Raw genomic sequence first — 25,942 nt, 5'->3', positions numbered from 1 at the left:
AACATGTCAACAGGTTAATTGGGACAGCTCTGGGATTATGTGGTCTTCTGCTATTACCCTGAAAACATAATGCACTGCAATTGCATGGGAACATGGGTGTGTTAGGGGTAGGGGACTCTAGCATTGACAGTCATGCATCTGTCCTATGACCCCACTGTTTGTAATTTCCCTTGCATAGTGCAGTGGGTTTTGCTGCCTTGGGCCTACTGCATATTATGGGGTGGCCAGTACTGGGCAGAGAGCTCCTGTTGTCCCACACAGCTGTTAGTTGTCTGCAGGTTTCCAGTAGCCCACTCTATTCCCTAGAATACATGTGGCAGGTCCATACATAGTCTAGTACTGCATACATTTGTTGCAAAGAAGAGTGACTTACCTTGTGGCTGCACAGTTGAGATCACAGTGCTTCAGAGCTAACTCTGTCAGATGCATGCAGTACACAGCCAATACATGGTAAGGTACATGTTGTGTGGTGTGGCTGGCATCCTTTTACTATGGATGTGAGTTGGAGTGTGGTGTCAGTCCCAAGGTCACTAGGATGTCAGTGCATGTGCTATGCGTTTCCTCTATGACAAGGCCAGGGTATACTGAACATGCCTATATCTGTCTAGAGGGACAGACTCAGGTGCTTCCTCCTCTGAGTCCCCCTGTGGCTGTGGGGACGTTGGCACTGGTGGGGTGCTGTGTGTCCCTTCCCTGAGATGTTCCTGCCTCAGCTGTTTCCACAGGATCATATTATGTAGCAAGGTACATACTGTGAGCATGTGTGCACATGTGGCTGGAGAGTATGCAGGGCTCCACCAGATATACTGAGGCAGCAGAACCATGACTTGAGCAGCCCAGGCACACACTCTATGATGTTCTTGTTTGTGTGTATGCCTCATTATGGCATCCTTCAGTAGGTGTGTGTGTACATTTCTCTTGGATGTCAGCACCCACGCTCCCAGTGCATAGCCAGCATCTCCCAGTAGATGGCCATTTAGGATTTCCCCCCGGCAAACGTCGGGTATAGCTGTGATGCATGCCAGATGTGGGAATTGTGATAACTGCCAGGGTTGCCAGCACACACATTCATGATAATGCCCTAGGCATTACACATGACCTGGCAGTTGATGGAGTGATACCCCTTGCGGTAGATATAGACTCTACCCTCCTCACCAGGTGGTGCTTTGATGTGCACATCAGTGCAGTCTATGGCACCCAGTACCTCAGGGTAGTGTACTACATGGTGGAAAAGACACATTTTTCTGGCCCTCTCCTCAGCGGTGTGGGGTTAAAATATATGTGCTCACTGACATGTGTTTGCATGGCATCCAGGAACTGGTGGAGTACCCTGGATGCAGATGCCTGTGAGAACCCCATCATGTCCCCAGAAGGTCTTTGAAAAGTACCTGTAGCTAGTATTTTAAGGGTTACACATACTTTTGTTTCCACTGGGATGGGTTCCTCTCTGGTAGCTCTGGGTCTGAGTTGAGGGCTGCAAAGCTCGGTGACTTCTTGTAGTATGTCCCTGTCTGTCCTGTAGCGCTCTACTATCTCCAGCTCATGTAGCCCCTGGAAGGTTACCCTGGGCCTGAACACTCTTCTCTTTCTCAGTCTAGGCATATTGTCAGCATCAGCAACAGCTCTGACCTCAGCCTCTAGCACACGAAGCAGGGCAGTAGCAGTCCCTATTATTTTGTCAGTTAAAATTCCCAAGTGTGCACTCCAATGGTGCAGAGTATGTGGGAAAAATCAGATTGAAGGGTGTATGCATAATTTATAGTGGTGTGTTGCAGAAGCAAGGCTGTGTGATTGGCTGACTATGGTGCATTCCACTTGTCAGGTCTATCATTGAAGGTTTTGAATGGCCCAGTGTCAGTGTAACAGGGTTTATCAGTCATTTATACTTGATTGGCTTTCCCAGGCTATTTCCTTCTATTTCTTAAAATTTCTTTCACTGCTAAGCACAAAGCTTAGCAGTACTGGACACACCCCCCTGCTTAGTTGTGCCATAGCCATAGCTGAGCACAAATGATTACTGCTGAGCTCCAGTCCACTTAAACACAGCATGACACACCTCTTTTGATGTCAGCTACCTTATCTACTAACACCAGTGCAATTCTGTCCCTACATGGGTTTTATCTGTGACACTGTGGCCCATTTTGCTATTCAGTAACCTCAGCTCATTTGCATACAAATCCTTGCATATTCCCTGGATACTTCACTACTTCAGGGCCTGCCTCCTTAGCAACCACTGATACCTGCCATTGTACAATATGAATGCAGGGCACTATAATGTATTATTTTTGCAAATGTCTTATTTTCAGTTTTTCAACATTTTAATATTTCCTTTTTTGCATAAAGGCATGTTTGTGCTTTGCTGTGTGCCGCACAAATATAATATGTGTATTAAAAAACAATATTTTACATTGATGTGCATTGCTTTTTGTACTCACTGGCCATAGTTTTGGCCATTCCCATCCCTACAATGCAATACACAACCTTCTTTTTGGGATTTTACAACCCCTGTTTAATTTTCATTTCTGTACACGACACGGTTACATTCCATGTACATTTCTGAGACCAATACACCTCCTACATGGATACCATGCAGCTTATTGGATTGCAAATCACCCTCATTCACATGGATTTCACCACTTGTGAGGTGATTTGCATTCCACGGACACTTCTGTGTCCGCAAGCTCGTGCATGCCCCTCTGCTCTGTTTACTGGATTGCTCAGCTGCTGGTTTCCATGTTGCGGCCATGCCACTATGCCTACACAGAAAATCACTCCATGTAGGCTGTATTGAATTCCTCCCATCATCTTGATTATCTGATAAGATCTTTCACCTTTAATCCACAACCGAGGACTTCATCAGATCAGAAGTACAATATTTATAAACTGAAAAAATAACAAAATATTCAAAATTTAAAACCATGTGCAAAAAAAAAAAAAAAAAACATTAGTGACACTCTGACAATCTTCATCTACAAATCATCATTAGATCATTAAAAGAAAATATAAACTGACCAATAAGAAGCCTACAGAAAATAGTATAGCGAAAAGTATGACCTCCATTCAGATGGCATGCTGTTGTGCCATCAGACAATGTAGAGTAATGCTTGTACATTATATGCAACCTGGTGAAAAAAATTTAGCCAGCAGATTAGTATAAAGGAAGGGATTAGCTGACTAGTCAGATTGCAAATGTCAAATATGTTTGTGTTCCCTAAGCAAGGAACTTCTTTGTATTGAGGGATAACAAGTCACAGCCAAGGTGTTAGAAATAAAAACAACAATAACAGCTGCAAATGTAATATTGCATAGCAAATAATAATGTTACGTCGCAGCCCATAGGCTCAAATAACGTAACACCAAAGTTAACAATAACAAAGTAGATATATATGCAATACAAAATCGAGATAGAACAGAAATACAAAACACATAGAGATGCAAGGTAGTGTGAAATTTGGTCAAGCAACATGGTTATAAAATCTTAAGGGGTGTCTAGAAGCAGAACATGTTAACCACAGCAAATAGTATTACCCAAAAGGAGTAAAAACTACAGAATCATTAGAATCGAAGTACAATCCAATTATTAAAGCACTCAGACTTGTCTTTATTCATTCCACCCAAAATCACTATAATTATGGGGGGGGGGGTCATTGCAAAACATGTCCCACAGAGTGACCATTAGAACAGTAACAGTATAGGTATCTAGGAAGCAAGTTCCATTTGTGGATACTACTTAAGATTTTGTTACTATGCTGTATGATAAAACTTTACCACTTTCTTGCATCTGTATGTGTTTTGCAGTTCAGTTCCATCTACCTTTATAAGACAGTTTTCATACAACATCACTGTAATCATCCAGTTGAGCTGCCTAATTTATAACAATGAGGTCTCACTACAGGTATATCATGTACATCAAACTTGTTATAGTTTGATAGCAGTATTATTGATGCACTAGATGTCGATATGCATATCACTGCTGTCTACTTAAGGCCTTTGACAGCATCCATCATGGATAAATTGTATTATTACTTAATTAGTATTTGGCCAAACCCTTATATCATTAGATGGAATATCAGCTGTTTCAAGAGTAGATCTATCTATACTTTTACTGAGCAATTTCCTCTTAAGTTCAAATCCAGTTATAGAGAAGTGTGCTGTACGTTTCTGTTCTGAGACCAGTACTACTTAGCCTTTTTTTTACCTCTTTGTGTATACATCTGAGCATTCATTATAGTAAACCTTTGATGATACCAAGGTAGCCTCCCAGTCTGAAATGCTTCATATTAAATGACTCTATACGCACAACTAGATGATTCACGTAAATGGACTAACCCTCACCTCTACCAAACTGTAACATAGAAAATGTACCATAATGCATTTTAGTAAGAGTACAAAAGATATTGCAATGACATGAACAATGATCTAATTCTGGATGTTGATTATTAAAATAATCTGAATATAATTAAAGATCTTATAGTTGATATTAATATTCAACTTATGCATAAAATGGCATATTACACAATCATAAGAGCCATCTCATCTAGCTCAGTATAGGTAATTTTCTACTTTACGTTATCATCATTCATGCTAGTATTTTGTAAAGTGCTTCCTTATGCCTATATTCCAAGGAAAGCAGCTGTAAAGTAAAAAAAAACAGTATGTTTTACTAGGCTAATTACTGGTTTAAAAATGTTATATTATGAAGAGTGTGTAACTGCTCAGAATTTATATTCAGTTTGCCACTATATTTTAGTGATAATCTAATCAAAACTTAAAATACGTATTCTGATGACTACCAGGTACCTAATGTGAATATTACCTATGAAAGCACTCCTTCAGTGTTTATAATACTATACCCCTTTTGCAAACAGAGTTTAGTCACACCAAGATGAAAAAATGCACCATTCCATGTATATGTTTGCAGGTTTTGGAAAAGTTAACAAAAGATGAAGCAAAGCTAGATCCTTAAAATTAAAAATCAAATCAGATACATTTTAGGATTTTTTGTGGCACTCTTCCTCTGCTGTCTGATGACCATCACTCCTCCTGGACAATTGAACTATTTGTTCACCATCATCAAGGTGAAAATCAAGTAGAAGGGCTATCATCTAGAGAACAGTCAAGGGTGGTTGACATTTTTCTGTATACTCTCTACATCCCTATTTAGCACAAACCCGACTAGGTGTTAGGGACAGGTGTGCAATGAATCATCCAGAGAGGATATCTCCTGTCTTTTAAAAAAGGCATAATTCCCTCCAAGTGACTCTGCCTCTCTTCTCATAGCATGACTGATGATCTGTTTGGACTCCACCAGGGAGCTTGCACCACCCAGTGAGCCCTGAGTACATGTACCCCCCCCCTTCCCACCTCAGGAGAGGAGAGCAGGGCATACCTTTTCATTTATCCTCCTTCCCCCTGCATAGTTCTTTAGTTCTGGGGTGCTAACTGAACCCTGGCCACTTGGGCTACATCCATGGACCATCCCTCTGCAACATGGAGCCATGATACACTTTAGGAAATATGAATACAGTCTGGCTACCTACTCCTATATGGTCCTGTTTCAAACAAAGTATATTTTTTAACATTTAAATATTTCACCTTTGTCAGAAACATTGCTGTTTACACCTGAAGGATTATTTCACAGGTATTTAGCTTTATCAGCTTCAGAGACAAAACTGCATAATCAGTGGATCATATTTCATAATACACAGCCACAAGATGATAAAGCAAAAATTTAGCTTTGAAAGTCAAGAAAATGATAAGTTAAAATTAAGACTTCCGAAATTGGGGTGCATTTTAGTCCTAACCTAAGAGGTTTCCATAAGCTGTAGATGAATTACTCCTGTTTGTTATCCTTCACTGAATTTCTGCTGCAGTTCAGTAGTGTAAAATATGCTTTCAGGAAGTGTTATACATATCTACAATGCCTTATGTGGTCTGCTATAGCTAATGTGTTGTATTAAAGATCCTGCTGTATCTACACCTTTCTTGCCTCATGCTGCTTCATGCAGTTATCCGATTTCTACACGAGTAAAAGCAATAGTATTACTCAGAGGATATTTTCTCTCTGTGAGATTACTTCTGCATTGTAGTCATAAGCACAGGCAGAAGTAGTCCCATAGGTTGTCATCATGTTTTCTCACTTCATGAGCTCAAAGAGCATGGTTTATGGCACAAAACCGCTATAACTGCTAGTCCTTCTTATGTATTAACCTCAGCCTTTTCCTTTTGTCTAAACATTGAATAAGTTAACACCTAATGCTCTGGCATTAATATATGGTGCTGAAATAATGCATTCACTGCTGTTAGAGAATTTAACTGCCACAACAACACCTGACTTCTACAAAACTTACAATTAAAAGATGCATGGTACCTGACATTCCTGCAAGGCTCAGACACATTCCTGGGTCCTAAAAATGTAAACTCTACTAGGTACAGCTCTATATCTCATCTTGTTCTTCAAATATTTATAAGTATATACTGATCCTGTCCTTAAAAATGTAGATTTATCAGTTGTATAACAGACTAAAACCAAAAAGCATCTGAGGATGTGCTCATGGCTGTATGAGCACCAGTGCTCAGATGCCCAAGTAATTACCCCCCAAAATGTTCTCATTTGTGAAATTAAGTATAAACATATTCTACCCTGCAATGAATTACTCAAAAAATTAAATGATCTATACATTTTTTTAGAAAGAGTCTGCAGGTTTGTGGATGCTGAGAATATCACTGTGATTCTCTCTATTGAGCAGGATGGCTACCTCTCAAAGGAAAAATGAATTACTCAGAACTTTATTATTTAAGCTTCAATGTACTGACTACTGTTCACCTCAAGCAAGGAGCTATGTACCCCAAAAATGCTATAAATAAATACATTAATCACATATAGAAAACTTTGGTGACAAGTAAAACTCAATGTCAGTAATTATCCAGGCTTGAATAGTATGTCATCCATTAATAGTGTTTTAAAATTATGTTCCCATATTATTTTAGTTCTAGATGTAGGGCTGTATTTTCTAGGCCTGGATTTAATGGTCTCATATATGTATCTTTTGAAACTGTTGCTGTACTTATTGCATGGTTTTTAGACGGACTGTTTTTATATTGTGAATGATATATTCCCCGGTATTTATATGTTTTTAGCAAGTATTTCTACAAATTGCTATTTATTTGTTAGGTTTGTATTACATAACTTTGAAATATAGTTATATATTTGCTTTTCAAATGTTATTGTATTTTATGGGTTTATGATGAGTGCAGGATTTTTTCACCTTTTCATTCATTAATTATTTACACTTAACAGAGTTTTACAATTGGTGTTTTTTGGTCATGCTGTCGTTGTCATGATTGTTATATATTTGCTTTAAGAGGTTGTTAAATTGTTCTGAAGAAGTCCTGCATTTTCAGTGATGAAAGCACTTAATGATTTATTTTTAATATTTTTATTTTAATAAAGTGTTTTCATGTGCTGTTTCAATGAATCTCTGAGAACTTTAGTTACATTTTGCTTCCCTCTTGTCTGGAATATTTCTGGTTCCTAGATCTAAAATGAACAGTAAGAGTTTAACCAAATATTGTAGCATACGATAAGGAAAGTTAGAGTAACTCATTTTTCAAATTGTTGTAGAGTGTGTGCTGCAGCCTGACCAAATGCCTCCTGAATTAAAGCAGGCAGCAGAGAGCTTTTATTTATTGATATAGCTATTCATTTATTTTTGGCCTTGCATAAGATTAGATGATTTTATCACTTTAGTACAACATAAATAATAACTATACACTGTCTAACAGTAGGTTTTCAACAGCCAAAATTATAGAAGAACAAAGCAAGCTAAAGGCATTAGTGGAACATAATCACTATAGACTCTGACAGTAAGTTTTCAACAGCCAATATTATAAAAAAGGCAGAATAAACTAAAGGAAAACAAACAAATAACACAAATACCTCATTCTAGGCTCAAATATTACAAAGCAGCACTTCAAGCATATTCAGAAAATATACAGCCGTAATCATGCTATATAATAATTTTCACAGATTATTTAGACTCATGACCGTCTTCATAGCAATCCTGTCACCAAACTCCTCTGTTGTGTTTACTAAAGACTATTAGAATGAATGAATGAATAAATAAATAAACAATTGAATACATAAATAAATAAATGAGTCAGATGGGTTCCTATTACCAAATTAAAAACATTGTCTGTGGACAAAGCCTGTATGAAAATTCCCCATCTTGTGTTCCATATCTGTTTATCTACCTAGGTGGGAGTTTAGTATGAGAGACTCATAATATAGCTAGGATAACCAGGAATCCAGTCATTTGGTCAGACTTTCCAATTCTTGAAAACAAAACTCATAAAGGCTTGACTAACTATTTTGATTCATAGGGTAGTGAGATGAGGAAACTCTGTCCTCATATATTTTGAGGCCAAAAAGGCACTGTTTCTGTATAGGCCCAGGCTACAGCTTCAATAATTTCCTCCCAATCTTGTGTGATTATTAGGCGCTGCTTCATCATGTAGTAGTAAATGACATCTGGCACATTACAATGCCAGTACTTCTCTGAAGATGACTGATCCCAAGCATGTAATCTTGCAGACGAGGGCTGCCACTCATGGATACGTTTCATTACGCTAAAGTGTAGTATGCTGTGAAAGTAAGGGGGTAGTACTGAAGCACATAATCTTGGATAATGCTAGTTCAATGCTACCTCCATGCATAATAGGGGCCCACTTGACTAGCATTGGAATTACAGACTCCCTGAGACTAGTTAGCTGCTCTTCATAAAACAGTAGTAATTGTTAAGTTATGCACAGAATTGTCACAAATAAAGTGCAACAGTCGATTTTTAATAAATTAAAAAGCAAATGAATGAGCGCTTTCGTCTGAGACACAGACTTCAGATGAAAGCACTGGTGCCAAAAATTTAGTTATATACAAGTTTTCTAATACAATAATTACCAGTCAATTCACCAATGAACCTTTCCAATAAAGTTTTAAAGAGATATTCTAAACATCTGTTCTTAATAAGAAAAATAATATATTACGTGTTTAAATTGCAAGTGTGTATATTGATTACCACACTAAAGATATTATTAGTAGGACCACACATTTGATAAAAGATTCCTGGGAATTCCTTAGTAAAATCAATGACAACTTATGGAAAGAAGACTGTATGTTCTTGACCATTGATGTTAGGGATCTTTTTACATGCATTCCAAGAAGTGAAGGACATGATTATTTCGGTGATAGCTTGACCAAGTTTTCCACTTTATCCAGGGATAAAATAATTTTAATTCTGGAGCTTATGGAAGTAGTTTTAGATTCAAACTATATCCATTTTCAAGGAGAATATTACCAACAAATCAGTGGAGTAGCAATGGGTGCGGCTTGCGCACCCGTGTTCGCTAATTTAGTTCTCCTTGAATGGGAAAATAGATATGTGTTTAATTGTCCCTTCTTTTCAAATATTGGACTATATTTAAGATTTTTGGATGACATTTTTGTCTTATGGTATGGAACAACAGATGGCATAAATAATTTCATGTCTTATTTGAACGCATGTACATCTTTTTTTAAATTTACACACTTTTGTAAGAGGTGAGTATAAATTATTTAGATGTCACTATTTGTAAAACCTTTAAAGGTTTTAAGTCCAATATTTATAGAAAAAACACATGGTGTAATAGCTATTTACATTATTCAAGCAATCATCCTACTTCACAAAAGAAAAGTATAATTAATGGTCAGGCAGTGAGGATCGCAAGAATGACCTCTGAATATGGGGATCTCAGGGGTGCTTTAACTACTCTTGGTAATATGTTTGTTGAAAGGGGTTACCCCATTAATATGATTAAGGATGTATTAAATGAGGTATATTCAGGGTGGGGTGTTAAATATAAGGCCCTTTTGGGACAACCATTAATAGGTAGTGCTGAGGTGATAGAAAGAAAAAACTTTAAAGGTTCTTGTATTATAGAATATGACACTTTTTCAGACGTGCTTACAAAAACTTTGAGTTCAAATTGGAATATATTCAAAACTAATAAAGAAGTATTTAATGTGGTTGGAAACAAACCTGTATTTACATATAAAGTTGGTAGAAATTTTAAAAGGACATTTGAGCATACTAAGACAAACTCTAAAATATTCAAAGCAACTACTGCCTGTGGAAACTGTAATATGTGTTCCATGATTTTTAGTGAACCTACAATAAAGTTAAATAATGGATTAAATAGTTTGGTTAAGTTCTGCAAAGAGAATTGTAAAACTAAAATGGTTGTTTATTTAGCTCTATGTAAGTCATGTTATGCATTTTACATAGGGAAAACGGAAAGGTCTTTAAAAGAACGTATGTATGAAAATCAATACGACATCAAAACAGGCAAAGTTACCAATGCCTTGTATAAGCATAGTTTAACATGTCCTTTGTTTAATGGTTACAGGTTTGGCATTATTGATTTAGTAAAAGTAAATAATTTTAGGGGAAGGGGTAATTTTAAAACTTTTTTGCTTAATTTAGAGCTTAAATGGCAACTTAGGCTGAGGGCGAATATACCACCAGGTCTAAATGAGTACATAAGCATTAAATCTATTTTAATAGCTAGAGCTGAATGGGTTCGATAAATAACAGCATGCAACACGTTTCATTTTTATATAATGTTTTTAAATACTAAGTTGGTTGTTTATTATATTGATATTTTTAAGTAGAAAGCAAGTTGTTTGCAATTTAAACATGTAATATATTATTTTTCTTATTAAGAACAGATGTTTAGAATATCTCTTTAAAAATTTATTGGAAAGGTTCATTGGTGAATTGACTGGTAATTATTGTATTAGAAAACTTGTATATAACTAAATTTTTGGCACCAGTGCTTTCATCTGAAGAAGTCTGTGTCTCAGACGAAAGCGCTCATTCATTTGCTTTTTAAGTTATTAAAAATCGACTGTTGCACTTTATTTGTGGTACTGGACTCCTGCTCATTGTTTGATTTGGTATCAGTCATTTTTTTGGTTGATTATTTACAGAATTGTCCACATTGAACTTATATTTCTAAAGAACCTGTATGATGTTGTCTGATCAGCTCGCTACCTTTGGCCTGTAATTTGCATGTGAAATAACATAACTGCAGATACTGCCACCATAACAGCTTTCTCCCAACAACCCCCCACTTTTAATTCAATGAAATTTCTAAATTTATTATTCTGTGACCCAAATATCAAGAAAGAAGAAGACCACTGCCTTTATCCAACTTTTCTGATGAAAAATGTCTCCTCTTTTTGTGAAGATTTTGAATTTCAGATCCTTCTTAAAGGTAATCCTTCATATGACCCTTTCTTCCAGTGAAAGACTCTATGCTAACCCATGCTTTCCACTCATCCTCCACCCCTTGGATCTCACATACACTTTGTATGTTAGGGTACACTTCTACAGTATAGGTGTTCTGATTATGTTAAGCCTGATGAGTAGCCAAAGAGGCTTTGGAATTAAACTTACTTGACTGTAGGCACATTTAACATCAGACTCATTATAGCTTTTGAAACTGGATACCCCAACCCTTATATTCTAGTTATTAAGTATAATTTAACCCTACTAATTCTACAGTGTTGACCATCCCATACAAAACTGAAGATTAGTATTTGCATTGTTTCTAAATATTTACATTTGTAAGAGTGAGGGAAATGTCTCATTAAAAACAAGATATTTGGAAGAATGTATATTTTAATAGTTTGACTTTAGTGCGAAGAGGCAAGAAAGCTTTTCTCCAGCAGTTTTTTAGTACATAACTGTGACTATAATGGCCCGTTGTTCACATATATAAATTTAGAAGGATCAAAAGTCATCTGTAATCCTAAATACCCACACTCAATTGCTACTTTCCCCACAGTGCCAAGCTGGTGAAATTCTAGAATTGTTAGCTGCAGGGGGTAGGGGGCCTAACATTGATTACTCTTCACTTATGTTGAAATCAATAAATTGATAAATTGAAACTATCACTCACCTTTGGATAGCTAAGTTGAGTAGGGAGAAGAAACACATTCAACAGAATCATCTGTGAACCAGGTGGATATGAGTGTACCTAAAGATGAGGTAGAAATGATAATTATTTTCAGCTTCTGTTCCAGAAATCATACATATATTTCTCTGCCTAAGATGAAGAGAGGTGAGGACAGGGGGAAACTCTCTCATCCTGCACCTCAACTGATAATCCTGCCATAAGGCCCAACTCTCAAATGTTTTCACTGAGAACTTTGTCAATATGCAATGTAGGCAAGTTTAACATGAAGGACCTTGCTGTGTATTAACTTTAACTAGTCAAATACCTGCCTGCCTTGCACTAGAAAGTGACTGTGATATTCACCCCAAAGGAGTAGTCCTTGTACTCTACTGGCCACTTACTAAGTTGGCCACTGCCCCTTCTTTTGACCAATAGATTATATTGTACATGTCAGTTACTTAGTCTCTGTAGCTTCCTGATATCTGTAGGCAATAAATGAAAGAAAACCTGTTCTATTTTGGGTCTATGTGGTCACTGTAGTAGAATGTATTTCTAAATCCCCCCTCACTTTATTCCCTTCTTTCACTTTGTCACCATCGTCCTTCCTTAACAATGCAGGTATGTGTCATGTGTTATTACATTTATATTTGTTCCAAGACTATGTAGAACAATGAAAAGACATGTTGTATTTGGACCAATTCCATTCAATATGGATAGGCTTTAAGTATGTTGAGCCTGTGCTCTTTAGCAAGTATGTATATAATGTCAGTTGCTAGTGTTTTGGTATATATATATATATATATATATATATATATATATATATATATATATATATATATATATCATTCTTTAGATGTATTGGTTAATCCAATGAATGTTTACTAAGTGATGGTTTTATACTGCGCTTACTGTAGTGTTGTGTTATAATAATTTGCTTCATACAGCTCTATACACTGTATTACTGTGATTCTTTATTAGTATAACTCCTGCTAAGCCCAGAAATATTCATTACTATCCTATTATCAATTAACTGGAAGTTCCTAAAAATCCTCCCCTTATGATGATGTTGTAAATGAATTTAATACACCTTTCATAACTATCCTATGTGTTGCACCTGCGAGAAGGAATAGACTGCAAACAAACAATGCAGTTTGGCTAACCAAGAAGAGTGAAATGCTAATGCAGGACAGAGAAAAGAGTGGAAAGCATGGCAAAATGTAAAACACCACAATATCCCAAAAAACTTCAGAATGCTCAGCAGCTGCACTAAAAAGCAAATATACTATAATAACTTTCAGAACAATAATAAACACACCCCTAAAAAATTCTGGTCAGAGATTAATGGAATCTTGCATCCGGGCTAAAAACTCAGCCCTGACACCTCACCCAATAACTCAGCACTCAAAACTGCAATAGAATTTGCCACTTATTTCATCCATAGACTAGGATCCCTAACAAGGAATTCCACAACATCCAATCCCAACCCTGTCCAACAGCCACATATCACCACATCCACTTTTACCTTCAAACCTGTTTCCACATCCTATATAAAACTACTGTTAAACAAACACAAACCATACCCTGCTTCAGTTGATAACCTTCCAGCCTTGCACCTTATAGTAGCTGTCAATAGCATCACCTATCCTGTCTCAATCCTTATAAATAAGTCAATCCAGGAATCCCACATTCCCTCTCTTTGAAAAAAAAAACACACTTTATCCATGTTCACAAAGGACAACATTCAAAAGATATTGCCAACTGTAGGCCTTTAGCGACCTCATCCCTCATCCCCAAAATACTTGAAAATGTATTAAAAAAGAATTGCTAAACTACTGCCTGCAGGAAGAAGTCATATTCCCCATACCATGCAGCTTTCATCCCTAATACTAACACTGCATGTCTAACTTTTATAGATACTTTATCATTTTTATTTCTATTTTTTTAATGTCCTCACTGCTTTTTCTAATCCTCTTATACCTTAACTGTTTTGACAATGCTGTTATGGTCAGCTTAAAGAAACCTCAGTGAGTTCCTACCAAGATCTCATTTGTATGGCTTCCTGACCAGCAGAGGCTAATTTCCTTCCTGTCTTCCTCATTAATTCTTATTAAGTAGAGGATATGAGTAAATGTGATTTACACTTCCATGTGTGAGGGTATGTGTCCTCCATGTATCAGGACATCCATTCCTGCTATGTCATGAAATAAATTTCTCAAAATTAGCCATAATCCTCCTTGCAATGCCTAATTTGTATGCTGTGTAGGTGTAATCCTTATCCTGTAGATGTAACTCACTCCATCTCTCTACCAAATCCAGTTCTTCCATTATGTTTTTAAGCTGCTTCAGTGCCCTGGGAGGGTTCTGAGTGCCAGTCAGACATTTATGCAGGGAAGGATCTAGAACCAAGTTAAAATCATCCCCTTCGATATGGGAACCTTTCTTAGATTTAAAGGAAAATATAGATCTAAACAACTGAAGAATATGTGTAGTATTGTCTAATTTAGGGCCATAAAAGTTTTCCAGAAGCAGACTACATTGCATTAGTTTTAACTATCATGATTCTCCAGCTACCAAATGAGTCAGTTAATTTAGAGGTTTTTGTCCAGTGTAACGTGCTGTGCACTATAATGATTATCACTCTATCTTTGCAGATATGCAAAGACATTTGCTTCCCCCCACACATACATTACCTTTTCATTACTTCTGTAATGTCTTTCCTTTTTACTTGTTTTTCCTGTAGCAAGATTACCTTATGATTACTTATCATTAGATATTCCAATATTGTCTTTTTTTTGTGAGGACATTCCTTTTGCATTGAGGGCTAGGAACTCAACGTATCCCACATTTATTCCAAATTGGTTATAGGTGGATGCAGAAAGCATTTTATATCAAAATATGGAGGCAGTATAGTAACAGAATACAGGAAAAGTAAAAGGAACTTATTGCTTGTTAGTCACTCCAATGAAGCTATAAATGGAGTAGTTGTTAAGTAGTATAATCCACCCCATCATAGAGAAGGATAAACACTGGCAATATACAATAGGAAAACTAAAAGTTGTTGGTTTGGAGGAAGGTAACATTTCTCCCTCTGTTGTGTCCTGTATGAGCTCCTGTATCCTATTTCCTACATTGCTCCATGGCTCCTGCAGGGACTCGACTTTTCTAAACTTGATGTTCAGGCCAAATATATCAGAATCAGTGGTATAATTTTCCTTTTTGTTGAAAAGGGAGGATAGAGGGCAGAACTTGTCCTTTAAGATTATGGATGATTTATATAGTTCTTCTTGTTCCTGCTTCATGGTTGACCTTGTAGATTTCCTGATGTTCTCCTGAAGGTCAAAGTTACCACCCTCCACATCTCCTTTCCTCTTTACCATATGGAGAATTTCTGAGGACTGTATAGGACTGCAATATTACAGAGATTCTTTTTTCTTTCTGACCCCTTTCTGAGGGTTGTAAAGTCATGAAATAATTTCTGGTAGGGGTTATAATAAATCTGATGTTTTTATAGCTCATTATACAGCATTAAATTGCATCGTATCCACTTGAAATGTTGGGACCCATTACAGCATGTCCAGAAACATGAAATCAAATGGCCAAAAAGTGGACATATATATTTCAAGTCTTAGATGGCCATTCCCCAGAATATTGTCTTTTCTCAGATTTATGGTGATCTTGGATTTGGTATATATAAGTTTGGTGATCTGGGGGCGTGCCTCCACAGCAGGAGGTGCAAAGAGGGCTTGACCCCCCAAAAAAAAAGTTTAAAGGAGAAGAGCTCTCTTTGAGATTTACTCTTCTTCTGGGGTTTTCTGTCTTTTTTTTCAGTTTGTCAGCACTTGGCATATCAAGTGTCAACATTTCAGTAAGAAGCCATGTTAAATGCATACATGTTAGGAAAAATAGCATATTTAGGGATGTAGATGTTTCCAGCTAAAACAGAGAAAGAGGTGTTAGAAATTTTATTTGAGATTCAAAATTTAATCCACTGAAATGAAAGGTTATTTATAATAAAAATACAAAGGAGGTTCAAATCTAAAAAAAAAAACATATAGTGCATTTAACACACATGCATTTTTTTCTAGGTAATAAAGAAGGTGAAAGAGAAAGCTTCAAATGACAGAGACAGTTTTATATGTAAGGCATGAAGAAGTATGGAACTATGAAAGATGGAAAATAAGTGCTAAACAAGAAAAGCTGTTAACAGAAAATATGAAAATAAAATACATTTTGAAAGGTGAAAATTAAGATTGATTAAAAGTAGAAAATTATGATACAGCAATATTATGGAAAAATGGAAAATATTTTATGATACATTCCTGTAAGAAATTAAAACAAAGATATAATAAAGCTGCTCCAAAGAGTAGAAGGAAAAGGTTTGAGAATTTTTATGAAGCACGGTATGGGATTTCCTGTGGAGAAATTTGTGGAATAAGTCATTAATTAAAAGTAATATGAAATATAAGTTACAAGAAGAAACTAAATGTGATGAGGAAGAAACAATAACAACAAAAATGTCTTAGAAAGTAAAAAATAAGAACAGTTTTGGAGAAGTTTTATAAAGGAATTTAAATGAGAAGGACTTGACCGTTATATAATGTTTGGTATGATATTAATGGTATTATATGGAACTATGAGCATCAAAAATGTGAAATTAAAAAACGGGACAGAATATCATTCATATCAACTAAAGCAGATGGGACCTCATCTTAACTTCTCATGTGAAGGACAGCACATGCAGTTAAACATACCCCTTATACTGCACATGTCAAGTACATGGTGTATGAACAGAACCCACAGCCTCCTGATCTTCCATTAAAAAAGGCAAGTATGGGACCTGTTGAGCCACTGATACTGATATTTATTATGGCATTACAATAAAGTAGCATTTTCTGTCACTGTCCTGCAATATGTACTTGTTTTATGATGTCAAATTTATTTTTGTATGCTATTGATATTACACTAACCCCTTCCTGTACTTTTACAATTCCTATGCTGATCTCATTTACATTTACACCCATAGCTGTACCACTGCAAAAAACTTTGACCACCACAGTGACTTGAGTCGAACCTTTTAATTTTTTATTTCAACATTACAAAATTATAGTCACTTGCAAGAATAGGAGCTTTACTTTTGTACCATGTCAAATAAACAGATAATATGAAATCTTAGATGACCTTGAGTATGAGGGTTGGGAGGGTGGCCTAATGATTAAGGTTTTTGCCTTATAAACACAAGGTGCAGGGTTTGAGTCTCACAAGGGATAATTGGCTAGGCTTAAAATGGCTCACAAGGGCAGTTAGCCTAGTTCTAATCTATGAACCTATGAACCTATGATGTCCTTTAGAAAACAAATACCTTTTGTATAAAGCTGCATGCTATTAGCAGTATATAGCAGGAACCAAGAGCTCCCTTAAGAGTTCTCTTCTAAAACAAGATGGACTACTGTCCTTTATTTAATTAATTAACCATGACTTTATTTTGTCATAGCAATGTCAGGAGCCTAACAGACAAAGGGAAATACAAAAATGACAATTTGTAGGCAACTCTTTAGTCGGCTGCTGATAGCAGCGAAGGCATCTTTACTGTTTACAGAATAGTGGCTTTGAATTATAAACATCGATAGGTTGCTTTTATTTGTTGGTAAGCAAATTCAGATTCCATATCTTCTACATAATCTCCGTCATATGAAGGTCAGTACAGGTGTCACTTATAAACGTATTCACACACCTGTTAGATGGTACTTACTGTACTCTACAATGGAGTAACTGGTTCACTACTCAGCAGCACTGTTCACCATATGTTTCAACAATTGATTGAGTGCTGCGCTACAGAAGAACAGTGTTAACTGGATGGCAAGTAAGATACCTTGTATGGTGCACAGAGTGGTACTAACTGCCTTATTCAAAGATCTGGGAAGGAATAAATAGTAAGCTATTACGGCATGCAGCATAGAACCATGTATTCTCTAAATTGTGTGTGTGTGTGTGTGTGTTTGTGTGTGTGTGTGTGTGTGTGTGTGTGTGTGTGTGTGTGTGTGTGTGTGTGTGTGTGTGTGTGCATATATATATATATATATATATATATATATATATATATATATATATATACATAATGTATCACCTAATACATTTTTCTGAATTTAGTCCATCCAGAGCCACAGCTAAATCATTGAGTTGCATGCCTCAACTTTTTTTACTCAAGAATTCCAGTCAAAGCCAAAAATAATTGGGAGACAAAGTGTAAAAATTATGGACTAGTTTTAAATATTGCTGTTAAAAACCTAAAGCATTGTTAGAATGATAGATGTTAAATTAACGTGCATTCCATTTCCTGAATGACATGAAGTCTGAAACTCAAATGTCTGTCATTATTTAATGACAGCAAACCTCAATGATTTGCCAGAAAGCCACACATTTTATGAGGAACAGACCAAAACTCTGAGGCAAAAATCTAGATTGTACAATTCTGGAGAGTTGATAGCTAGGTCCCAGACTGTACCATCCGCAAGCTAAAGCTTTAGACAAAAAAAAAAAAAAAAGGTTCCAGCTCTGTGCTACAGTTAAACAACTAAATTTATTATTCTTAACAGGAATAAATATTGTTAGCTGCTGAAATAAATATTAGCACTTTGCTTGTGCCTGACCACCAGCTCTTCAGCACTAATAGTTATGCCCCTTGACAGTTTACTTTCATCGCAGTTGCTGGCTTCACTTCTAGCCACAGTGACAGCAGTGAGTCCTTCATTAATCATATATGCATGCATATAGCACAGCAGCAAATTACACTTCACATCCACCCACCATCTTAGGCACTATAATTACATTTCAATTATTACTATGCTATACAACAGTAATGTTATACAGGATGTGTCCTTAGTTCATATTTTGGGTCAAAGCCACCTTGTTTCTCAAAAACAGACAGTTGTATGCTTTGTGGACCACTGGCATAAGGAATGCTTACAGGACAGAGCACAGCTATTCCTAACTGAACTGCACTATAGTCATACCCATTCCAGTGTACTAGTTCTCATTTGTGCATTTCATTTCAGCTTCATAGGAAATTTAGTATACTGTTGATTAAAGGTTTAGTCTTTCTGGTTCACTTGGTGCATGCTGTGAATATAAGCATTATGTTATACAATATCTTCCTCTGTGCTAGATCTTGCCTCCCCATGACAGTTAACTCATCTACTTCTGCATTACTGCTGCTACTTTTCTGTTGACATATACATTCTTATTAAAGTGGTAAAATAATTTTAATGTGTTTGGTCTTTAAATACCTTAATACCTGTTTACACATTTGTTAAAAGGAGCAACAATTTGTCAAGACTGTATACTTTGAGTGATATGCTCACCTTATTTTGCGAATGCATAATAAAGTGTATGTTCATCATTCTGAAAATCAATTTATTATGCACAGTAAGAGGACTGAATGCTCAATGGATTGTTGCAGGCTAATTGATAATAATGATCGAATATCAGGGAGTTGGGGCATTAATAAAAATGACAATAGGGCACTTACATATTATATTTTACAATATGCATACGTATAAGGTTTAAATTAGGCAAATCTCCAAAATGTACTCCAAGAGATTTAAACTTTAACATGCCTTGGAATCTCTACTAATTTGTCAAAAACTGTTAATTTTTTATCTGATATACACTGACTTGGAGTTTCTAAACATCAACCAATGACAGAATTCTGCTATGAATACCAATCTAAGCTTTAGAAACAATACACATGAAGAAAGTCAGGCATGCAAATGACTGATAAAAACAGACTAATTCAATACTGAAAAAATATTTTATTGAGAAGAAAAATATAAGTTGTAAAGTTGACTGATAGTAAATATGTTGGCAAATGTAGGCTTTCTGGATATATTACTGAGCATCTTGAGTTTCCCTAACAAAATAGGCCTGTCTGTATGCACTTACAGAAGAACCAGCAAAGTGTTATCAAAATCCCAGGTAAAAAATATGCAGTCATGTGACTGGTTAGTGGACTGGGGGAGTGATGGTGTCAGAGGACTGGGATGCTGATGGTGTTGTTAGTGGACCGGGAGGGTGACTGTGTTGTTAGTGGACTGGGCGAGTGATGGTGACAGAGGACTGGGATGCTGCTGGTGTTGTTAGTGGACCGGGAGGGTGACTGTGTTGTTAGTGGACTGGGAGAGTCATGGTGTCAGAGGACTGGGATGTTGATGGTATTGTTAGTGGACTAGGAGGGTGACAGTGTTGTTAGTGGACTGGGAGAGTGATGGTGACAGAGGACTAGGATGCTGCTGGTGTTATTAGTGGACTGGGAGGGTGATGATGTTGTTAGTGGACTGAGGGGTAATGGTGTAACCAGCATCATTAAATTCCTATATAATAAATGGAAAGATGAAAAGGAATCAGTATAAAGAAAATAAATACATGGCAAGAGGACCTGTATGGTACAAGTACATTTTTTTTTTATTTTCTGTTAGTATTCTACTGTTAGACCCTCTGGGAACATAGGAAGGTTTCTCTGATAGTTTTTGAAAAATATGACAAAAATGCAAGCCTTAAATAAAATAAATTGTGCTTCTGACATACTGAAATATTAATTCCCTTTTCAAGCTATATGCAATTAAACTGTTATGTTGCATCACTGGATGGTCAGAGCATGTGATATGATCTGTCTCTATTATAATAAATAATAAACAGAATTATAGATCTCTGCAGCAACTGAAGCAATGTGCTCCAAAAAAGCCTCCTTTACCAGAATAAATGGTTACAGAATGTGTCCTCCTTTCTTAAATTAAGAATTTTGTAGCTGTAAACAAAGCTGTGCTTGGGAAAGAAGTTTAAACATTCTGTGATCAGAAAAATATATGCATTGCCTAAACTGACCAAGTGTTTTATACAATTCAGATGTTGCATGAAATTTTAATAAAAAAGTATTTTAAGTGAACAAAACCTGCAACTCGAGATTTCTTTGAAAAGCTAATTTCAAACTTTAAAACTAATGGCAGACATATATAAAGCTGGGCAAATATTTGTCATTTAGATGAATCACTGGTTGCAGATGGGCACTGGCTGATGTAATTAATCTCTGGAATTGTACGCATATTTACTGAAACATTTGTAGAACTACATAACGCACAAAGCTTAGTAAATCATGCTGCAGAATGTCCTTCATCGCTATACTCAGATCTTCATTTTTTTCAGTGGTTTGTTTTAGTAAAGTGTTGAGACCCTCTGCTTGTTTTCCATATCACAAAAATCTGTCAGTCTATCTTCTTGAAACAGTGATGTATATAACATGTTGCTGAATGTATGATGTCCCCATGAATCTCATGGCGCATACTTAATACTATGCCTTCTGATGTAATTAGCTGTCTTTTATGAATACACACTTCATGACCCAAAATACTAAGAATTAATTTTTACCATGGATGTTAAACATGAATCACAAACTACAAAATGGAGAAGGTATCTGCTTTTCATGTTAGTTAATCTGGTGAAGAGGTACCCAAGTAAATTATTTCAGAGACATTATCATGTCAAGCACTGCAATAAGCAACATTTTACAACTTTACTAATTATCACTTCACTCTTTTAATTTCTCTGTATCTTTTGGGTTTCTAATACCATGATGGAAATGGGCCCCATTCCTAAGTCAAAGTACGATTAAAGTTCATGAAATTAGTATTGTTTCAATCTTTGATGTCAGCCAGTAGTGCTCTTCACAGCACCCGCAATGTGCCCAGTAATGACTCCTGCAATTTGTATGGGGTTACATGTATTGGTAACATATATAAATATGATTGAAGACTCTTTTTTATAGGACCCATTGCTCCTACTACTATTGGAACTATCTGGGTATCTTTCTTCCACATTGCTCTCATTTCTGCCTACAAATCCTGATATTTTATGACTTTGTGTCTCTCTGTACTCAGGACACAGTAGTCACTGGGTGTGGTGATTTCAGTGATCAATGCTACTTTTGTCTTCTTTTTCCTGGACCACTATATCTGGTTTTCTAACATCTGTCTTTTGAACTGTTGGTAATGGAAGATCCCATGCAATGTAGACTTCATCATTTTCTATGATGATTTGTGGCTCATATTTCTAGTGTTTTTCAGTCACTTCAATGCCATAATGTTTGCACAATCCCCAGTGCAACAGTCTCGCCACATTACTACATCTTTCAGTATACAGTCCTTCTGCCATAAGTATGTCGCAACCAGCAATGAGGTGTGCAACTGTTTCAAGTCTGTTTTACAAAACCTATATTGGTCTGTTTCTCCCACATGTTCAATGGACTTTGTAAACCAATGTGTACGTAGCCGACTGTCTTCGGCTGCCAATATTAACCTTTCATCTCTTGCTTTAAATTCACCTCTCCTTAACCGTTCCTGCATTTGTTCCTGATCAACATAAGCTTCTTCCAGAAGTTTTCCATACTTGCAAGTATATTTATACTTTTTCCACATTTATTGCCTTCTCATCTGGTCTTTCACCTTATATTCTTTCTTTTGGTTTTTGGCACATTCAGTTACTGCCTGGTTTTTATCTACTTGTGATTTGATTTCCATTCTTGCTTGATGCCGATAATGGTTCTGCTAGATTATGCAGAGAAGTCATCTTAGATTTATTCTACTCATGTTCCAAACTTTCACTATGTTTGGGTCTTGTGAGCTTAGCAGATATGTGTGGATTCGCACGATTGCAGATCTGTACATGTAATCAGTATCAAGGAGGCCCACCCCTCCTTCAGATCGGGGAATATATAATCTTTGTATGCACCATTTGGTGAGCATAAATTACCCTTCTTGTTTCCCTATCTAATCTGTTCAGCACATTTTTGGGCCAGTCAGTCACTCCAAAACTGTAAGTTAGGATACGAAGAGCAAATTGGTTTATAGCTTGGATTTTGTTCCTAGATGTCAATGGTGTTTTCAGGATTAATTTAAGTCTTCAAAAGTACTCCTTACTAAGTTTTATTGACATTTGTTCATATTTTATTGTTGATCCTTCATCACTTCCCAAATATTTATACACTCCCTCTTTCTCAAGTTCTTTTATATAACATTATTTTCCCAAACTAATGTTTTCTTGGTCCTGCAGTTTTCCTGCTTTAAAGGTTGCTTTTGCACATTTATCAATACCAAGTGACATTCTTATATCATCAGAAAAGGTTTTGACAACTTGCAGTTGTGCTTTCAGTTCCACATCTGATGAGCTATATAGTTTCAAATCATTGACAAAGAGAATATGAGAAGTCTTTACACTTTGTTGTTTTCTGGGAGCCAAATTATAGCCATGTCCTAAGCTGTTAAGTAGACAGCTTAATGGGTTAAAGGCAAGGTAGAATAGCAATAGTGACAGAGAGTGACCCTGGAATATCCCCTTTGAATTTTTATCTCTGGGATAATAGTTTGTCTTTTATCATGGCTTAATTGCAAAGTGGTCTGCCACTGTTTCATGGTCACTGTAATGTAGTCGATCAGTGTAGGGTGTATCTTATACATTTTTAAGCACTCTTTTATCCATGAATGTGGGATACTATCAAATGCTTTTTTGTAGTCAATCCATGCTATACATAAACTCTTTCCCTTTTACAGATCTTCACTATGACTTTAGTTAACAACAAATGATCTGATCCTTTGTTCTGTATGACTTTTTTTATTACCCTTTTGTTCTATTGTCATAATTGAGTTTTCTTCTAAATGACTGTAAACTCTATCGGCATCAACTCCAGTGTATAGTTTATACATCGTTGGAAGACAAGTTATTGGTCTATAATTTTTTAGAGTAGCTTGCAGGTTCACTCTTAAATAGGAGCCTTGTTCTTCTTGTTGTTAGCCAGGTTGGTGTCTGTTTGGGGTGCACATATAAATAATTCTAACTCATGGCTAAATCTTCATGCAAAGATGTTAATACTTTTAACCAGAAGTTAAGTACTGCATCTGGACCTGGAGTTTTCCAATTAGATGCTTTTCTTAACTTTGTTTCAATCTCTCTGGCTATTACTTCATCCCATTTCATATCCTGTACCTTTGAACTTCTTATTCTTTCTTTTACTTCTTCTATCCATTTAGCATCTCTGTTATGTTCCACAGGATCTTCATAGATACTTCTCCAAAATGCATCTATTCCTCCTTTTTTTGGTGGAATTTCATTTTTTTTTACTTGTTTCCCAATTCTCTATAAAACTTTTTTGGGTCATCAATAAATTGCTTATTTTGTACGTTTTCTTTATATTTATGTGTGTATCTTCTAAATCTTCCTGCCTGTGCCTGACATTTTTAGTTTGTTATTTATGATAGCGCATGATAGATCCTGGTCTGTTCTGATACTGTGCATTGCTTTTATCACTTCTATCTTTCTTAGTATATTTGTTGATCTGTTCCCTCTTCTACAGTCTTCTAACAGTGACACTTCTTGTCTTAATTGCTTTATAGTTTCCTCTGTTCAATACTTCCATGATGGTATTCAATTCCTCCCCTTCCTTTCCCTCACTACCTTGTATTCTTGTAGTAGAACTTTATCAGTTATTAATTTGGCTGCACAGAAATATATCCCGTTTACTTTTATTATTTTGCATGGATCTCTATGGACAGTCCTAATTATTGTGTTCATTTGTTTTATTAGACTTCTGACTTTAGGGGTTTTATTGACCTTCTGCAGTCATGGTGCAGCGGTTAGCATTGCCGTCTCACAGCATGAGGTTCTCCAGTTCAATCTTTGACTGGGGTGCCTTCTCTGCGGAGTCTGCATGTCCTCCCTGTGATCACGTGGGTTTCCTCTGTGTGCTCCGGTTTCCTCCCAAAGACATGCTGTAGGTGAACTGGACACTATAAATTGGTCCTATGTGTGAGTGTGTGCATGTGTGTGCCTTCTGTGTAAGGTTGGGCGCTGGGCTGGCAACTTGACACAGTAAAAACTCCACTGCCAATCATGAGTGGACAGGTGATCCATTGTGGCGATCCCTAACCGGAAAAAGCTGAAAGAAGAAGAATTGACCTTCTGCAGTCTATTTCTTTCATTGATCTTAATATATCTATCTATAGTTATTAAATCAAGCATCTCTTCTCTTAGCTCATTTTCTTCCAAACTGAGGGCACATCCCTTGTTTTCCATTTCCTACAGGCATTCTATAGAAAGTTCTATAGCATCTTCCTGTGGCACCTTCTCTTCAATTTCATCCTGTGTCATCCATTGCTCTGTCATATGGGAACTCACTGGCCTATCGCTCCTTAGCATCGACTGCATCAGAGTTTCCACAGTTTCCTGTTCCTTCCCTTGTTGTCTAGCTTCAAGTGAACATTTATACTGGTTTCCTGTGGAAGGCTCCAAAATATCTTGATATGACACATTACCAATTGCTTCCTGTTCCACTGTTTTCCCCTTAATTTGGATACCCCCATGTACAGTGACAAATGTAGTTAAAAGCTCTATATACCTGAATCTGATCTCCTCTTAAATGTCAATATGAGGTATTGTAAAAGGTCAGATATTTTTATATTTCTTAAAAACTTAAACCTTCATATCCATGGATGGTCTTGGCATATTTCCACTGTTCTATTTCCATACTCAAGCTAATTTTTTTATAAGGTTTCCATATTATTACTCTAGTTTGGGTCTAGCATAACTTACAAGGATTTCAAAATATCTGGTTTCTGAGACCTTATCAATCTTTTATATTTACCATATACTTTTATAGATATCATTAAACATTTGATTGATATGATCAGAAAAAAAACTCAGAGCTAGATATATCAATATGCCCAAGTCCTTAAATAAATCTATAGTTTCAATTACTGTGTTCTGTTTTTTTTTTCAAATCTCATATGCTTAGTTTTTAATGTATTAATTAACATATTATTTGCCTGTTCCTAACTGTCTGGTCAATTTAGTCAAGTTATTTTGCAAGCATCCCCTACCGATAATAGATGCAATTAATTTTCACATTTTC

The sequence above is a fragment of the Protopterus annectens genome, chromosome 11.part0, assembly GCF_019279795.1.
Source record: "Protopterus annectens isolate FY-2018-M chromosome 11.part0, PAN1.0, whole genome shotgun sequence".
In the NCBI taxonomy this organism is placed as follows: Eukaryota; Metazoa; Chordata; order Ceratodontiformes; family Protopteridae; genus Protopterus; species Protopterus annectens.
This window is presented reverse-complemented; position numbering follows the sequence as displayed.